Source organism: Myotis nattereri (genome assembly GCF_964212035.1).
Source record: "Myotis nattereri genome assembly, chromosome: 2".
Lineage (NCBI taxonomy): Eukaryota > Metazoa > Chordata > Mammalia > Chiroptera > Vespertilionidae > Myotis > Myotis nattereri.
Genome location: NC_138076.1, coordinates 79,501,972 through 79,518,839, shown reverse-complemented (window position 1 = coordinate 79,518,839; position 16,868 = coordinate 79,501,972).

Sequence of the window (16,868 nt, the reverse complement as noted above, 5' to 3'; positions counted from 1 at the left end):
ACTTTCAGTCTTCAGCCTCTGCTACTGTCTCTGCCACTACTAGAGCAAGAATCAGAATGCCTTTTCTCTTCCTATCACCTTATGTGCCACAGTCTTCTTCTGGCCAGTACTAACTAGAATTAGCAATGGAATCTGAAAAAGGCAACTTTAAGCTTCAACCTTGTATGAGACAGAAGGGTGATGTTGAGACAACAGACAAAAAATCAATATCAACACTTTATCTATCATCTATTATCGATCTGTACAACATGTGTTTAAAAGAATATTTAACAACATGTCAATTTTATATGATTAAATTATTATTTATTTAATCATACTGATTAATTTTAGTTGGTTTATACAAATGTTCATAGTAATAAAATTGCTGCATTACACCTGTAGTAATAGTTTAGCTGTCAATATATTTCCTCATTTGAAGATTATTTAAAATTTTTATTTTCTTTTGGTATTTCTAAAGCTGAGATACATTTTAAAAATCAATGAATTAAAGAAACACAAGTTAATTATTTTATGGAAAAGATGTTATTAAATTAGTACAACTTATGAAAATCAATATGTATGTTCTAAACAATTCACTATATGTCATCAATGCAAATACATTATTATCTCTTGCAGTTCAACTTCATGTCTTTTTATGAGAAAATTTCTTTAACCAAATAGTTGATATGGAGAAGAAAATATATTGTCTATTTATATTAAGTACATTAAGCAAGGACATCTTTTATGGATTTCTCTAGCTAATTACCATATTAGAATAGAGTTGTTGTCATCTTCTAACTCTTCAGGAAATATTTACAATATAGGATTATTTGCTAAATACTATACTTAAATGATATAAATAGCATTAAGTTAGTAATTGACATATGTACCTGATGAGCCTATTCCGGGCTTAGAGTACTGCGATCTTTAAAATCAAATAAAATCGGCATATTACATTGTCACAAGGTCAAAAGGTGCTGCATTTCTTGCTGTTTGTGCTACAGGAAAGACAACATATTTCCTTTCCCTTGTGTTCTCCATATATTCACCCTCTCTAAGTTTTCCTAGGGCATTGCAATTTCTGCTCCTAGTGAGTCATTTTTATAGTCATCTTTCTCCTTTAGACCTTTTCTAGCTCATTTGCTTATTTCTCTATTTACACTCATAATCAGTATGTAGTTCCATGTTTTAAATATGACATATTTCCTAAAAGCAGAAGATATGAGTAAACTTGTATTCCAATGAAAGAACTACCACTTACTAAACTAGCTATAATATTGGACCTTTTCATACCATTTCTTAGCCTCAATTTTCTCATTTGTGAAATGTGACTAATTATAGTATACACTACTTAGAGTACTTATGACCTTTAAAATCAAATCAAATCAGCATATTACACTGTTACTGGCCCACAAAATCTCTCAATTAAGATTATCAATTATTAAAATCTGACCTTCCAAATCTTTGTTTTTAATTGTTAGAGAACATTGCAAATATTTCAAAAGACAGAAGAAAAAAGAGAAAAATATCAGTATAATGTCAAATTCCATACATATTTAGTGTTGCTATAAAATCATTATTAATAACCCTGACCATTTTTACTTTTGCTAAAATTTAGGAATATTCAATGTACAGCCATCTTTAAATTGAAACTATTAGGAACTAAATGTGGGATAATATTAAATGTTTAAATAAACACGCAAATGTAAAAAAAAACCAAAAATTTTAATTACTAAAAATTTTTGTTTCTTGTACACTTTTTGAGATTGATTTTCACATTCATATGTTTACGCCCTGATCCCATGGTAGACTATTGCTGTTTAGTATCATAAATAATGAAGGTATGTCTGCTACACAAGATACCATCCATCTGCCATTCTTTTATAACATAGTGAAATTTAGAAGACTTTTTTGTATACTAGAGGCCCAGTGCACAAAAATTTGTGCACTTGTGGGGGAGGGGACGTCCCTCAGCCCCGACTGTGCCCTCTCACAGTCTGGGACCCTTTGGGAGATAACGACCTGCTGGCTTAGGCCTGCACCAGGGTGGCAGAGGGCAGGACCAATCCCTAGGTGCAGCCCCTGGTTGAGCTCAGAGCAGGGCCAATTGGGGAGTTGGGGCGCTGCCCCCTGTCATGCACAGAGCAGGGCGGATTGGGAGGTTGCGATGCCACCCTCAGTCACACTCAGGGTAGGGCTATTGGGGGGTTGGGGCACCGCCCCCCGTCACACTCAAGTCAGGGTCGATGGGCAGATTGTGGCGCCACCCCCTGTCATGCACAGAGCAGGGTCAATCAGGGGTTTGGGGAGATCCCTTCTGTCACTCACAGAGTAGGGTTGATAGGGGAGTTGGGGCACCACCCCCATCACACACAGAGCAGGGAAGATCAGGGCGTCGGGGCACTGCAGCCTGTCACACACAGAGCTTCAGGGAAATCAGGGGTTTGGGGAGTTCCCCCCTATCAGGCACAGACCGGGACTGATCAGGGGGTTGGGGCACCTTCCCCTGTCACGAACAGAGCAGGGCGGATAGGGAGGTTGTGGCCCTACCCCCTGTCACACACAGAGCCGCAGGGCAATCAGGGGGTTTGGGCTCTGCCCCCTGTCACGCTGATCCCGGTGCTGGGAGGCCTCGCGGCTCCGCTGATCCCGGTGCTGGGAGGCATATTACCCTTTTACTGTATAGGATAGAGGCCTGGTGCATGGGTGGGGGCTGGCTGGTTTGCCCTGAAGCATGTCCTGGATCAGGGTCGGGGTCCCCACTGGGGTGCCTGGCCAGCCTGGATGAGGGGATGATGGCTGTTTGCAGCTGGTCACACATCCTTCAGGGTGGGGGTCCCCACTGGGGTGCCTGGCCAGTCTGGGTGAGGGGCTGAGGACTGTTTTCAGGCTGGTGGGTGACTGAAGCTCCCAACCGCTCCTTTTTTTCTTTTTCTTTTTTATTCTGGGCCAGCTTTAGCTCTGAGGCTCCAGCTCTTAGGCCTCTGCTGCTGAAAGCAGGTTTCTGGCCTTTGTTTACCTTCTATATTTGAAACAATGTTTCAATCCTGCTGGCTGAAGCCTGGTGACTAAAGCAGGTTTCTGGGGTTTTGTTTAGCTTCTATATTTGTAACATAGTTGCTTAGAGTTGCAGCTCAGAGGCCGGCAAGGCAGGCGGGGAACGTTGGTTTCTTCCGTCACTGAAGCAAGCAAGCCTCATGTTAGTTTCAAGCTGCCTGGCTGCTGGCCGCCATCTTGGCTGGCAGTTAATTTGCATATCGCCCGGATTAGCCAATGGGAAGGGTTGCAGTCATACGCTAATTACCATGTTTCTCATTTATTAGATAGGATTGTACATTTTGTCTTTGCCTCAACAACTCACTGTTTGCAATCCTCTCCTTCCATACTTTCCTTCAACACTAACATTGAGCGGTTGTTGTTTTCAAGAGAAGGTATATAATGTAATGTGTGTTCTTAACTGTCAAAGTATCTTTCATTTGTTTCAATATTTTTAAAAGTTAACCTGATAATGTTGTAGTTATAATGTTGTATAGATTTTCCTAGATCATATGTTTCTGGTAAATTCTATTATTTTTGTTTGCAACTTTCCACACCATTGGGCTTTTAAACAACACAATGTTGATGTTATACCAAATTTAGAGCATATTGCCTCCAAAGAAAGAGCCCTTTTAATAAATGGCCATGGTATAGCAGTGAAATATGAAACAGCAAGGTTACACTTTAATGTTTTTTCTTGACAGAGAGTGTGCCAATTTTAGAGCCATGCTAGCTAGCCATGGTGGAACCCAGGGGATGCTTCCCATCACTGGGGAGATTAGTAGACGACCATCAATATAATGAGACTCTTAAATCAACCACACAGAAGAAATCCGTATTTTGAGAAAGAGATGGTAACCTGAGGAGTTAGATTTGGCACTATGTCTCATGGAACATGTATTTCTTTGAAAAGGTGCACAATTCAGTAAGTGTCCTGTCATTAGCAAAAAGATAAGATGTTCAATAAATGATGAATGAGATCATGCTAGCAAAATGTTTTAGAGTGACAAAATGACCAAAGGCCAGATAATGCATATGGATAAGAATAAAATAGTCATCTTGTGGAGAAGATATTGAATCCATTTTTAAGGCTCTTATGAGTAAAAAGAGATTTTCTTTTGGAATAGCTGGGACAGTCTGATCTTGCAATAAAATGCATCAATTAACAAACCTAAGAGTAAATTAACTCTTCTAGAAATAAAAGAGCTTAAGAGTGTAGTTTGATATAATCAGTATGCTCCCAAGAGGTATTTTCTGTATGCAGATCTTGTAAAACAATTTCAGAAGATTCATATTCATTCACTCAGATCACTGACAAGTATAATTCTCAAAGATGGCATAGCAAGATAAGCTGTTCTCTCTGTGAAGTTTGAAATACTTTTCTTAGATAAAAAGAGAACAAGGAGTTCATGCATAGTGTTGGGCAAAAACAGTAAATAGTTTCTTCCTGCTTGACCACACTTTTTAATCTAGTATATAAAATATGTTTTCTATTTAATTGCTTCCTTAAGTAAATAAATACTTGTCTATTTTTGGTGGCTGCTCTCAATATAAAACTAGAGCAGCCCAGCATTTCTATAAATCCTTGTGTTTGAACGGGAGATTCAAAGTGATCAGTGGGAGCACAGTGATTGCAAACATCAGACACAGAACTGGAGTGTCTTCAGCTCTGTCATTCTATATAAGAATCATTGTGTACGCCTTGCAAAAGCTATTTTTTTGTTGATTTTTTTTCCTTTTCTTAGATAATTCATTGCAGTAATTTAATGCATTAATTTTTTACCTCTCCTCTTTCTTTTTGTACTGTCATGTCCTGGGGGTTGGAGGCATACATTTCATCTGAACCACGCATAAATAATTCTAAACTATTATTAATTAATCCTCAAAATCAATGTGTACACTTGAGTTCTCGTGTGACTGTATACCTGGAGTTTTCAAAATGAACTTTCATGTGATCATAATGTTTATGAAATGTTAGTAATAAATATGCTAATTTTAACCACACATATTATATGTGATATATCATCATCTCTTAATAGTGTCGTTATTGTGAGCAGGCTACTTCCACTGGAGCCCTAGGAACACCACTGTGGTCAAGAGAAGACTTTTTAAGTTGGTCTTAAGATGTGTGCCACCGGGAATGACCCAGCACCTAAGGAAGAATCGATCTAAAAAGGCAAGGGGGATCTGAGAGGATGACTTGTGGTAGGTAAGAGGGTTTGCAATCTGGTGACTAAGAGAAGGGGTTGGACTTAGATAATTGCTCTGAGAGTGAATCTGTCTGTGAGAGCGAAAGTAAAGCACGTGGGTATGCAGAGGAGGAGTAGCTGGGTAGATGTCATTATTAGGTAATATTTGCATTTTTAGAGTTGTTAGATTTCCCCTTAAGATACTCATAACATGAACCATTGATTTGAAAACAAAAATGAGAGCAGGTTTTATCTATCATCATGTGGTTCCCAACTATATTAATTCACCACAGAAAAAAAGAGCTAATAATTTTTAGTGCCTACTACAAGTCAGACATTGTGAAGAGGGGGATACATATATTATATCTTTTAATATTCAGAACAACCCTGAACTATGATTTTACCTATAGGAAAACATAGGTTTATAGAAATTAAGAAGCTTATCAGAGGCCACAATATTAGTAAATGCAGAACTTGGCCTCCAAATCTGTCCTTTCAGACCCAAAAGCCAGTGCTATGCATACTTCCTCATAATCGCTTTTTCTTATAAATGCATATTCATAATTTAATAGTTTTACTTTCCTTGGGCTGGTGTGGTAACCAAAATTGAAGCAAATCACTTGGTTACTAACTGAAATCTTAGTTACATTCTGATACAGGTAGCTAAACTTCGGGGTGTTTTGGACAATATGCCTGTAAAGTTAAATGATGACAGAAAGAGAAAAACAATAGTAGTTTATGAAATTAATAAACCTGCAACAATTCCTCCATTCAGAGTCAGATATTATTATGAGTGTTATCAGTGCTAAAAAAGCCTGCTGCACGATCTAATTAAATGTTCAACAGCAAAGGGGGATTTTCATTTATTTGTTTATGAAGGAAAAGGCAGTTATCTGCATCTGTAATTTGTAATTTAAAAAATATACAATTCTTGTATATTTTTTAATGTTTTCAGTTCTAAGCAATCTGTTGTCTTGTAAGTTTAAAAACAGTAAGAAAATTGAAGATGTGTATAAGCTGATATAGTGCATAGTTTCCTGTACCCAGAGGTGCATATTGGAGCAGGACTTACATTTTCTAAAATTGCATGATATTTTAGAACAAGCATTATTTATATTTATAATATGATTTTCTTCATATAACTCACAGCATTGAGAATAAGATGAACATATATCCTTTGTTGAGTAAAACCTAACATTTATTAGAAAAATCATCCCTTTCCCTTTTTCTGTATACCCAAGTTAATTAAAACTAACAAGTCCATTTTTATATTTTGTTTTTTTCTTTACTTACTGACTTCAAAATTTTGTTCATAGCTGTGCAAAACTGCTTTACATATCATAGTGTATGTTATTAAATTAATTATAAGTTGTATTTACCCTAATAAATAATCACTATATTTTGGGCAATGCCTTCACTTATTTATGTAATATTTGGTGCTTTATTTCAATGTATTGTTCAAAGGGTATGTTTCATAGTAGGCAGCAAGATCAAATTCTTTTATGACAATAGATAAGGTAAATTTCTATTAAACCACACTACTGAAAAGAAGTAATGTTGTGGGGGTCTGTGGTGGAGTTAATAAAATAGCCTTACCCTCCACCCACACACTCTCTCACCACTGTTGACCTATGCAAAGAGTAGAACACCTCAAGATTCTGGGAAAATGCTCTGAAATAGTTCAATTGTGAACATAAATCGCAATTTTACCTAGCTGTTTAATTGATGAGTGACCCTGTGTTGTCTTAAAGACTGTTCTTATAGGTATAATTTCAAAATCTCTCATTCCCTCTGATGGATTTTATGAGTCTCCATTCTAAGATGCTGTGAGTATTCAGACGACCTATTTTTAGCATATGTTCTTTAAATCCCAGGACTTTGGGAAATCCACCAGGTATTTAGTAGATGCCTAATTCTGTTCACTAATAGCAGGATTCTGAACATTATTTCATCTATGTGAGCTTCAAAGTTTCTATCTGTTCAAGATAATATTTGCCATGCATAAATACATGAATACAAGAGGGATTAAGTGAGAGTGAAGGTAAATTAAGAGTGCAGACACTAATACATAATGAGTGTGAAGATTACAAATAATTTTATTTTAAAATTCTTTTTGGTGTAGTTGTAGATATTAACAGAAAACTAAATTATTTATTTACAAGCATAACACTTATTATTGATAAAATATTAAAACACAAGGTATAAGTCCATTTTGCTCCATTTTTTCAAATAAAATATATTTTATGCTACCTTACATTGATATACTCCAAATTAAAACTTTACATTTTGTTCAAAGCAACTGTTTTTCTTGTTAAATTATGTAGCTTTATTAAATGTAAATAGTTCTATTTTATACTAGATGACAATAACTTTTATTTAAACTGAAATAATACTTCACTTTCTAGGAATCATTAACTAGGACATTTGCCTGGTTTGATTACATATACATAAATGATTTTTCCTGCTATTAGTAAACTGTGCATCTCTTTCACTTCATCATGTAAAAATAGTTGACCTAAACCAGCCATCTCAGATTAAAGACTAACCCTAAAATATGACAGGAAGGACTTAAATATCTATAGCCCAGCTTTTATAAATTCAGCATGAAACATTTCTGCTACTATTAGAGTCCATACATGACCAAGAGACTTGTTCTAAAAACATCTATACCCTTTAACTAGAATTTGTTAAATGTGGTTGTTTTTTTTTTTGTGTGTGTGTGTGTGTGTGTGTGTTTTGTTTTTTTTGTTTGTTTGTTTTTTTTGCATTAGTCATAATGCTTGAGTACCTGTCTTGGTCACATAATCAGTGTTTTAGTCTTAAGGGTTGGTGTTCTATTTGGCTCTCAAAAAACTTCTTACTAAGAACTAAAATCCATCACTGTGTATCATCCATGGGCCTGAGAACCTACTCATGATACATCTTCCTCAAAATTATTTGCTACTTGGAAGTTCAATAGATTTGTCTCTTTGTACTCAGGGACTATTGTCTGTTCTTGGAAACACACTGTTACCGATGTTAGATCCTAACAAATCCAACTCTAAAGTTGCTTTTTAAAAAACGTTTTGGGAGTAATGGAGACTCCTATATCTGGCTAACTTCTCCAAGGCCCCATGCAAGTTTTTCCTTGCCTCGTGGTAAGTATGATTCCTATCTCACTCCTCATCACACTATCATGCTCATTTAGATTTATACACACAGATTTTTTTCTTATTTGCATTATATGGTTACATGATCAGAGAAGTTAAATAATTTGTTTCCCATTTTACATGCTATCTAAAGTTAGATATTTATTTCATTCACCAAAAGCCATGTGAATGCCTAGTATGTACAATGCCATACATGGGATACAGGAATGGATAACTGTCAGAAAAGTTTGAGAACAAAAAAGTGGAGTGTTTCTTCCAATTGGCTTTGAGAATGAGAACTACACTATGTGTTTTGCAAGAACTGGGGCCTTCTGTATTTTATTAAATTATATTCCGAGTACCTTACAACGCGTTTGGCAATATTCTAGCTAATCAGTGAAAGAACAAGAGCTTCCTGGGGCCGATGGACTTGTTCTGACTGCGAAGGCCACATTGAGTTTTTATTCCCATAGATTTATTCCATTTGGTGAGTGGAAAGATGCAAATGAACAAAGAATGTACATCAGGTATGTTGAGAACACTGAGAGAGGTCCTGTGTGGTCTACTCCACTCTGTTTCCTAAAGAGTTTCTGACAGACAGCAGATTGAACAGTTTCTTACAAAATGTGGCTAAACATAAAGCCAAGAGACATTCATGCAGGAATTTCCATAGAAGTGAATTTTGAAGCAGAGATTGATAAGATTGCCTATGTGTACAGAAGAGAAGAGGGAAAAGTCAAGGAATAAACCTTAATAAATATGTACATTTAGAAGGTGATATAAGATCAACCAAATAACTTCCATGCATACATGCGTAACCCATGGACACAGACAATAGAGTGGTGAAGGCCCGGGGTGGTGGAGGTGGTGAGGGGGCTAAAAGGAGTCAATGAGAGTAAAAGGGGATATATGTAATACTTTCAACAATAAATATATATTTTTAAAAGTTTCTTAAAAAATCAGAATCATAAACTTCTGTATCTGGTATCTGAAAACTACTTTCCTATGCAGGAAGACATTGAGGACTGGAGAAACCAAGGATTTTATTGCTTGTGATGACAGAATTTGAGCTCCAAATGAAGAAGGAAAGGGGAGAATTTAGAAAATTAAGAAGACCATCAGAATACTGCACTAACACAAGTGTGAATGACAAAATAAGCACATAATTGTTTGAAGAAGTTTGGTGGTATAGGAAGGCAAATAGTTCCAACTTTTTAAAAAAAGTTATGTTTAATAGTAAAGTATCACTAATTCATATTTTCCTTTGATCAATAACATGAAATATTCTTAAAATAATTAAAACACTAATGTTTTAATTATAAAACAATGCATTTAATTACCAGCCTTCATACTGCTTTCTACCTTGATTTCCAATATTTCAATTAATAAAACTATTATAAGTTAATCAGTGAGTAGAATTTATGAATTATTAATGACTAAAGAAGGAAATGTTAGCAGAAAATTTAGTTAGTAGCGAAAAGACATCAAGACCATACTTAAAAACATGCTATATTAGAAACATATTTAGTTAGAGAACTTGCAAGGCAAATTTTGGAAAAGGTTTTATAAGATACAAATAATCCCACAAGATGCAACTTAAAGTGTTTTCTAAATATTTTAATAAGAATAATAATATTTTGTCAAATTTATGAGGATTATTCAAGATAGATATTACATACTCTATACAGGTAGTACAACTTGATTCCTCTCAAAGGTAAATGCAAACAGAGAAATAAATAAACATATCTTGAATTGTCTAATCCACACCAGGAATTGGATTTCTTATGGTGGTCAGATTCTTCAGACTATGTCCTTCCTATTTATTATATACCTGACATAGAGCTAGGAGATTTTGCAGGTATAATCTTATTATTAAAGCTTCATAACAACACAGTATTATCGGCATTTTTCATGAGAGGAAACCTTGGTTAAGTATTTGAGGTATGGCATATAAGCAAGTGAACAAAAGGGCTCAATACAGGCATAATGTATCATAATTGACATTTGTTTTCATTCACTAACACATGCAAACATGTATGTATGTATGTAACTATGTACATATTTATTCATCACTCAATTTTAGGATTTTACTTATAAATTATTTTATAAATCTTATTAAGCATCAGGTGTGTATTAGATGGCACTGTCATTTTATGTTCATTTAAGATTTATAAGATATATATTTATAATTCTGTAAACTGATCTATCCATACCTCCTGATTTTTCAATTTTGCATGATTACTCTTCCTTGTCTAGAAATGACAAACCAAGAAAATTAAGCATAGTACTCAAGGATGGCACCATTCTGTTCAATTCAGCTTGACAAATAACTGTACCAAGCAGATTTTTAGATGCAGTGCTTACAGAGTTGAGAAAACGTAACATTGTCTCTACTCTCTTGTAATTACAGTCTGGTGGGGGAACACGGATGATAAATAAGTGGCTACAGATCAAATGGAAACTTCACAACAAGAGGTCAATGAAAATAATGCTTTTACAGAAATAACTATGCTTTTATTTTCAAGAGCAATATTTCTTGATTACTCTTTTAGGATATTAAACAAAAAATCTTCAATACTTTATTTTAGTCCTCACAACTACTAAAATTTATTCTCCAGGTACTCCTACTTGTAACAGACCACTGAGAACACAGAACAACTCAAAATATTCTCAAAAAATATTCCCAGTATATATTTTTACATTTATTTAATTGATTCCTCTCAGTTACTCCTAAATGTTATAGATAATAAAAAATAATCTTGATTGGATGGGGCATCACCAGATGGTTGCTGGTTCGATTTCCAATCAGGGCATATATCTAGGTTCTGATTTCCATCTTTGGTCAGGGTGATTACGGGATGAAACTGTTAGATGTTTCTCTCTCACATTGATGTTTCTCTCTCTCTCTTACCTCCTTCCTCTCTTTCTAAAATTAATCAATAAAAACATCCTTGTACCGTGGCATTGCTCAGTGATTAGAGCATCTGCTGGTACACTGAAGAGTTGAGAGTTTGATTCTCTGGTTAAGGGCAAGTACCTGGGTTGCAGGTTTGATCCCCGGCCCAGGTCAGGATATTTGCTGAAGGCAACCAATCAATGTGCTTTTCTCACCTCTCTCTCTCTCTCTCTCTCTCTCTCTCTCTCTCTCTCTCTGTCTCTCTCTCCCTCTCTCCTCTCTCCCTCCCTTCCACTCTCTCTAAAACTCAATGGAAAGAAAATATTCTCAGTGAGGATTAAAAATAAATAAATAAATAAACAAATAAATAAATAAATAAATAAATAAATAAATAAATAAATATATTTGTTTTATTCCCTACTAATGTACTTATGCATTTATTCCTCATTTAATCCCTAGTGTTTAGTAGTGACAGCTTAAAGATGTGTTAAACAAAGATTCTAAGGTCAACAAGAATGAACTCTGTTATTCATTAATAGTGTCTACATGGGCTGCTGGAGAGGAGAAAGGCAAGTTAAGTCCTTAGGTTACTGACATCGCTCTGGGCAAGTTAACTTCTCCTCATAGGATGGCAATAATAAAAGAAAGTATCACAAAGGTTGTTATGATATTTAAATGAGATAAAGTAAAATGGTCTTAAAAGCATGTCTGGTATGTTGCAATGCTCAATTGTTGTTAACAATTGTTATTATTATCCCTTGAGCTACAACCACTATGGTAAAATGTAATAGAAATTCACATGAATATCAAAGTATTTTTATTTTTCAAAGTATGTATTATTTTTTAGGAAAAGTATTCAATATACTGCTAATTGAAGATTCTCTGATATTTTGGACAGTTGGAAATACACATACTATAAATTCTAAATTGTGGGGAGGTGCGGGAGACTTGGTTGGAAAGAATTTCCTGTGGGAGTTGGCTGAAGGCAATTGCCCCTAATTGTTCCTTAACCTTTCCAAACAAGTCTCTGTACATGTGGACCCTCGGATGTTTACTGGAATCTTTATGCTTAATCTTTATACTTAATGGTGCTGCTGATGCCTATGTCCTCCCAAGAACACTTACCCTACTAATAGTATCTAAATATTATTTTTTTTTCAAGCTGCTATTACAACAAAAGCCTGAAGAGGTAGGCAAATGAGGTTGTTTGGTTTCTTTAGCCAGGCAGTCCCTTAACTATCTCTTTCACAGAAACGTGGGTAAGAGTAATCATTCATCTGTCTCTCAAGGTCTGCTGGTCAGCCCCGGCACTAAATAAATATCTAAATAATTATTTCTAAAAACATAATATCCTATTTCAAGTTAAGAAATAATCTATATAAGCTCACATGGCATGCAGTAATTCACAGTGCAGCCTCTTTTAAATTACTAGAGGCCCCATGCACAAGTTTGGGCAAGGGGTTCATCCCATGTCGCAGTGGCTTCCTCGGCCCCTCACAGCCCTGGCTTTGTCTGGAAGGTCATCAGGACAATTGTTCTGCTCTTCTATCTAATTAGCATATTAGCTCTTTATTATATCAGATAACACTAAAATGTCGTTAAATGATTATAAAGGCCTTTTTTTGTATCAAACAAACACACAAAAAAAATAACAAATAAAAAACAGAGTGATAGAAAATCTGGGAAGAATTGAAATTAACTTCCAGATCTATGGAGAGGTATGAAAGTCACAGCCATGTTAGAATTGACACTCAAACCTGGGTCTACAAAGGTAACAAAAAAGATATGGTACTTGCCCTTATATAATTTAGAGTTCCCAGGATAGAACCCACCTTCATACAAAACCAATATAGTAAAGAATGAAAATTTACCATCCTGAAAAAAACACAATAATCTGATGAAATGTATGTTAAAATATGCAGTATGTGCATATATTACATAAGTCCACACAAAATGGAAAAAATATACAAACTCTTATGAAATGCATACTTAGAACATAAACACAAAAAATAGGGCACAAAATATGTAATACAGAAGTTCCATTTTTTTTCTCTGTACTATGGGGATCTCAAAAGGCAAAGATAAAGAATAAAATTATTTATGAGTAGTAGGATTATGGTGATTTCTAGTTTATTTTTTCTGCATGTTCAAAAAAATACATATACATCAGACTTACAGTAAATTTATGTAGAAAACATTAAAATAACAGTTATATTAGCAAATTTGAGGGAAGATATTTTGCATGCACAGTGTTGTTAAGACATAATAATTTAACATATTCATATAAAGAACTTTTTGTTGACTCTACTATTGCTGTTGCTGTTATTACTGTTCCTTTCTTTTTAGACTCTAGTGTTAGCATGCCTTTTTTTAGTTCTCAAAGTTATTTTAACATATTATAAATGAAATAATACATTTAAGATAGCTCACATAATTCTTGATATACTGTAATGGTACAGTAAATTTCCCTTCTATCTACATTTATTTATTTATTTATTTATTTAGTTAAAAGTAACATTTTTATTTAGGAATTAATTTTAGATTCATAGAGAAGTTGCAAAAATAGTACAGAACTGCCCAACAGAATTTCAATTGAATATTTTTTTACTACATGGTAAAATAGCATGTATATTTAAAATGCATTTGATTCTATGTGATGTCAAATTTATTGGAACAAAAAAAATTTTAATTTACCTTATTATTTCTATTTTTCACCAGGCCCCAAAAAGCTGTAGCCAGATATTATTTTTTAACTTTTTGTCAAATTTTCAAATTATAGGATACCATTTTTAAAACTTTTAAATGCCATTCTGGTGTTTTTTCTATGGATTATTTTTCGTTCTCAATTCAAATGATTTCCATTTTGTACATCCAATATTCTCTTCTGTTAAAATTTCTTCTGAGTTGTGTCTTCATAGGTCGTCTAGTCCTCTCTGCCCTGCTTATTTTAATTTACCAGATATTGTGCCTCATTCAGTTCAAACAATTTCTAGATTGTCAATTACTAGCAGGCAACTTAAAAGAACAAGATTTTTCATTTTGTTCTCAGGTCTAGTCAATTGAAATGGTATCTAGTAAAATTAAATATTTTTAAAAATGCATTCATACTGCTTGAGAAATGTAACTACATTGAAAACGAAGAATTGGTTATTTGACTCAGCATAGGTTGTTCAGCTGAAAAACCTATGCTGCTTTAGCATGATGTAAATTGAGTTCATGGTGGATTGGGTTAAGCTGCCTTAAGTCCAGTCTTATTTATTTATTTTTTATTTGACTTTCATAATAAGAAGTAAATATGTTCTGCTGTGTGCTTTTAAGTTTGTGAGGATTGAAAGTGCCAGCGAACTTGCAAGGGAAAGAATCACCGAGCATAGCAGATCCAGGCCTCCAGACAGAGCGGCTGGAGCCACTATAATCTGCCTGGAGACTACGCAGAAGGCAAACTACTGCCCTCCCTCTGTCAAACAGGCCTCGCGGCAGGTTGAAAGAGCGCCTCATGCGTGCACTTGTATTTAACAGGCCTTGCCCTGGGATGGTCTGTTGCCAGGAATAACAACAAGCAGGAGCTCATTACACAAGGTGCCATCTCATTACATGAAGAGTTACTCTGGCATCGTAAAAACAAAACACCGAAAGCCTAAAAGAAAACATGACTGAAATTAAATGCAAACAACTGTGCCTTTTATTTTACAAATATTGATCCCCTACAAAAGAGTGGCATGCTTAATGAATACCCTTAATGATTTTACAGTAGGGCAAATCATCTATGAAAGTAACACAGTTAAAAAAGAACGATATGATCCAGCACCCAACGAAATCCAATATGCTTGTAAGCAGCACCATCGCTCGCTGTGCTATAACTCTCTGGCAGCCAGAGAGCTACAAAATCAGGAGGGGGAATAGAACTAATTTATTTTAGCTATAGTTTCAGAGTTGACTAAAATGCTTACAGGGTTCCATGAAAATATTTTCCAAACTAATCTAATCCTGTTCTTAGTAATTACTTTCTTCCTTTCAGGCAAAACACAGTTGACAAAAAAAAAACACAGTAAATGGTTTTTAGGGAATTTAATAGGGATGAGGTATCACACTCAAAGGAAATTTCATTACTTTAAATCATAACCTCCTGAGACTCTATTTTCAGGAAACTTTCCAAATATTTGTAGTATGATGGGGCTATTAAAAATTAAGTTATAGGGGAGATAAATTAGTCTTCATTTGGGGCTATTTGAATGATCTGCTGAGGTTCAAAGAATTTGGAAGTGGGTAGAAAAAATGCCAGGCATATGTAGAAATATTCCATTTACATGTAAAGAAAAAGACATCAAATCTGAATAAAACAACTCAAGAAAGATTGTGAACATCACCAATAACAATTAAGGAAATTCTGTTATGTAACAAAATTTATTCCTGGATGCAACTGTTCATAGCTAGAAGTGATATGTATCTTTCCAGAGAAATAACTGGCCAAATAATTATCTGAACACAGAAAATGTAATCTGAAAACATAACAATGCATTAATGCATGCCTTAGAATCATGTGGGTTCCATTTGCAAAATGAAAAATGTATCAGATATATTTCTCTTGAAAGACTCCATTTCTATTTTGGCATTGGGAGAACACTGACTTAGACCACTTGACATGGACAAAGAACTTTCAGCAGATCTCTAAATTCTGGGAGAGATCCTAGGTATTAATCTTTATTTTTTAGGATTACTAGAGGCCCGGTGCACGAATTCATGCATGGGGGGAGGGGCCTCGGGCTGTTGGCCTGCATCCCTGATCTGGGTGAGGGGGCCCTTCGGGGGCAGGGCTGGCCAGGTGGAGTTATTAGTGTCAAAGATCTTTGCAGGGTGTATATACATTTGTTGTTGGCTTTCAGATGAGTCAGGGACACTTACACCTTCCGTTTCTAAGCCTCTCTCCTAGACAGGTAATGCGGTTTAGTTCCCTGCTGACAAGCCCTCTAGAGAGAGGCTGTGGTGTGATGTGGCTGCCCTCTTTGGTAGGAAGCAGTGGAGAGAACGCAGGAAGATGGTGGTTGTGCTGGGAACCTCTCCTGGACACCTGACTGATGGTCCAGACCGTGAGCAGATTTCCTCCTGATCACTCATCATTCAGGCTCCTGGACTATGAAGGCTGAAGAGCGTTTACTTACTTAGAATCACTGAAGGTCACACTTCAGTGATCAGGGTTGAGGGGCTCATCTGGGTGGGGCAGCAAGGAGGAGGGGCTGCGGATGGTTGGGCTGGTTGGCCTAGCAGTGCACATCATAGCCACTGGTCATTCCACTGTTCGGTCGCTTGGTTTTATATATACAGATTAATAATTGAAGCTGAAAGAATATTTAGTATAAATGAAGTTCAGTAATTTCAATTTACATACAAGGTAAAAACTATCAGAAAAAAATGAAAAAAAAAAACATTTCAATAGGGGGACTGACTTAATCTTTAAAGTAATCTTATGGACAAAAAATATATGAGGATCAAAATGTTTATAGGATTTGCCATAAGTCCCTCAAACATAATGGGGCATCTCATTCTAAACCCCACAGGAAATGAGAAAATGTAGTGGAGTCAAGGCTAAAACTCGCCTGATTCAATTTTAGTAATATTCAGAGCCCACAAAAGGGATGTTAA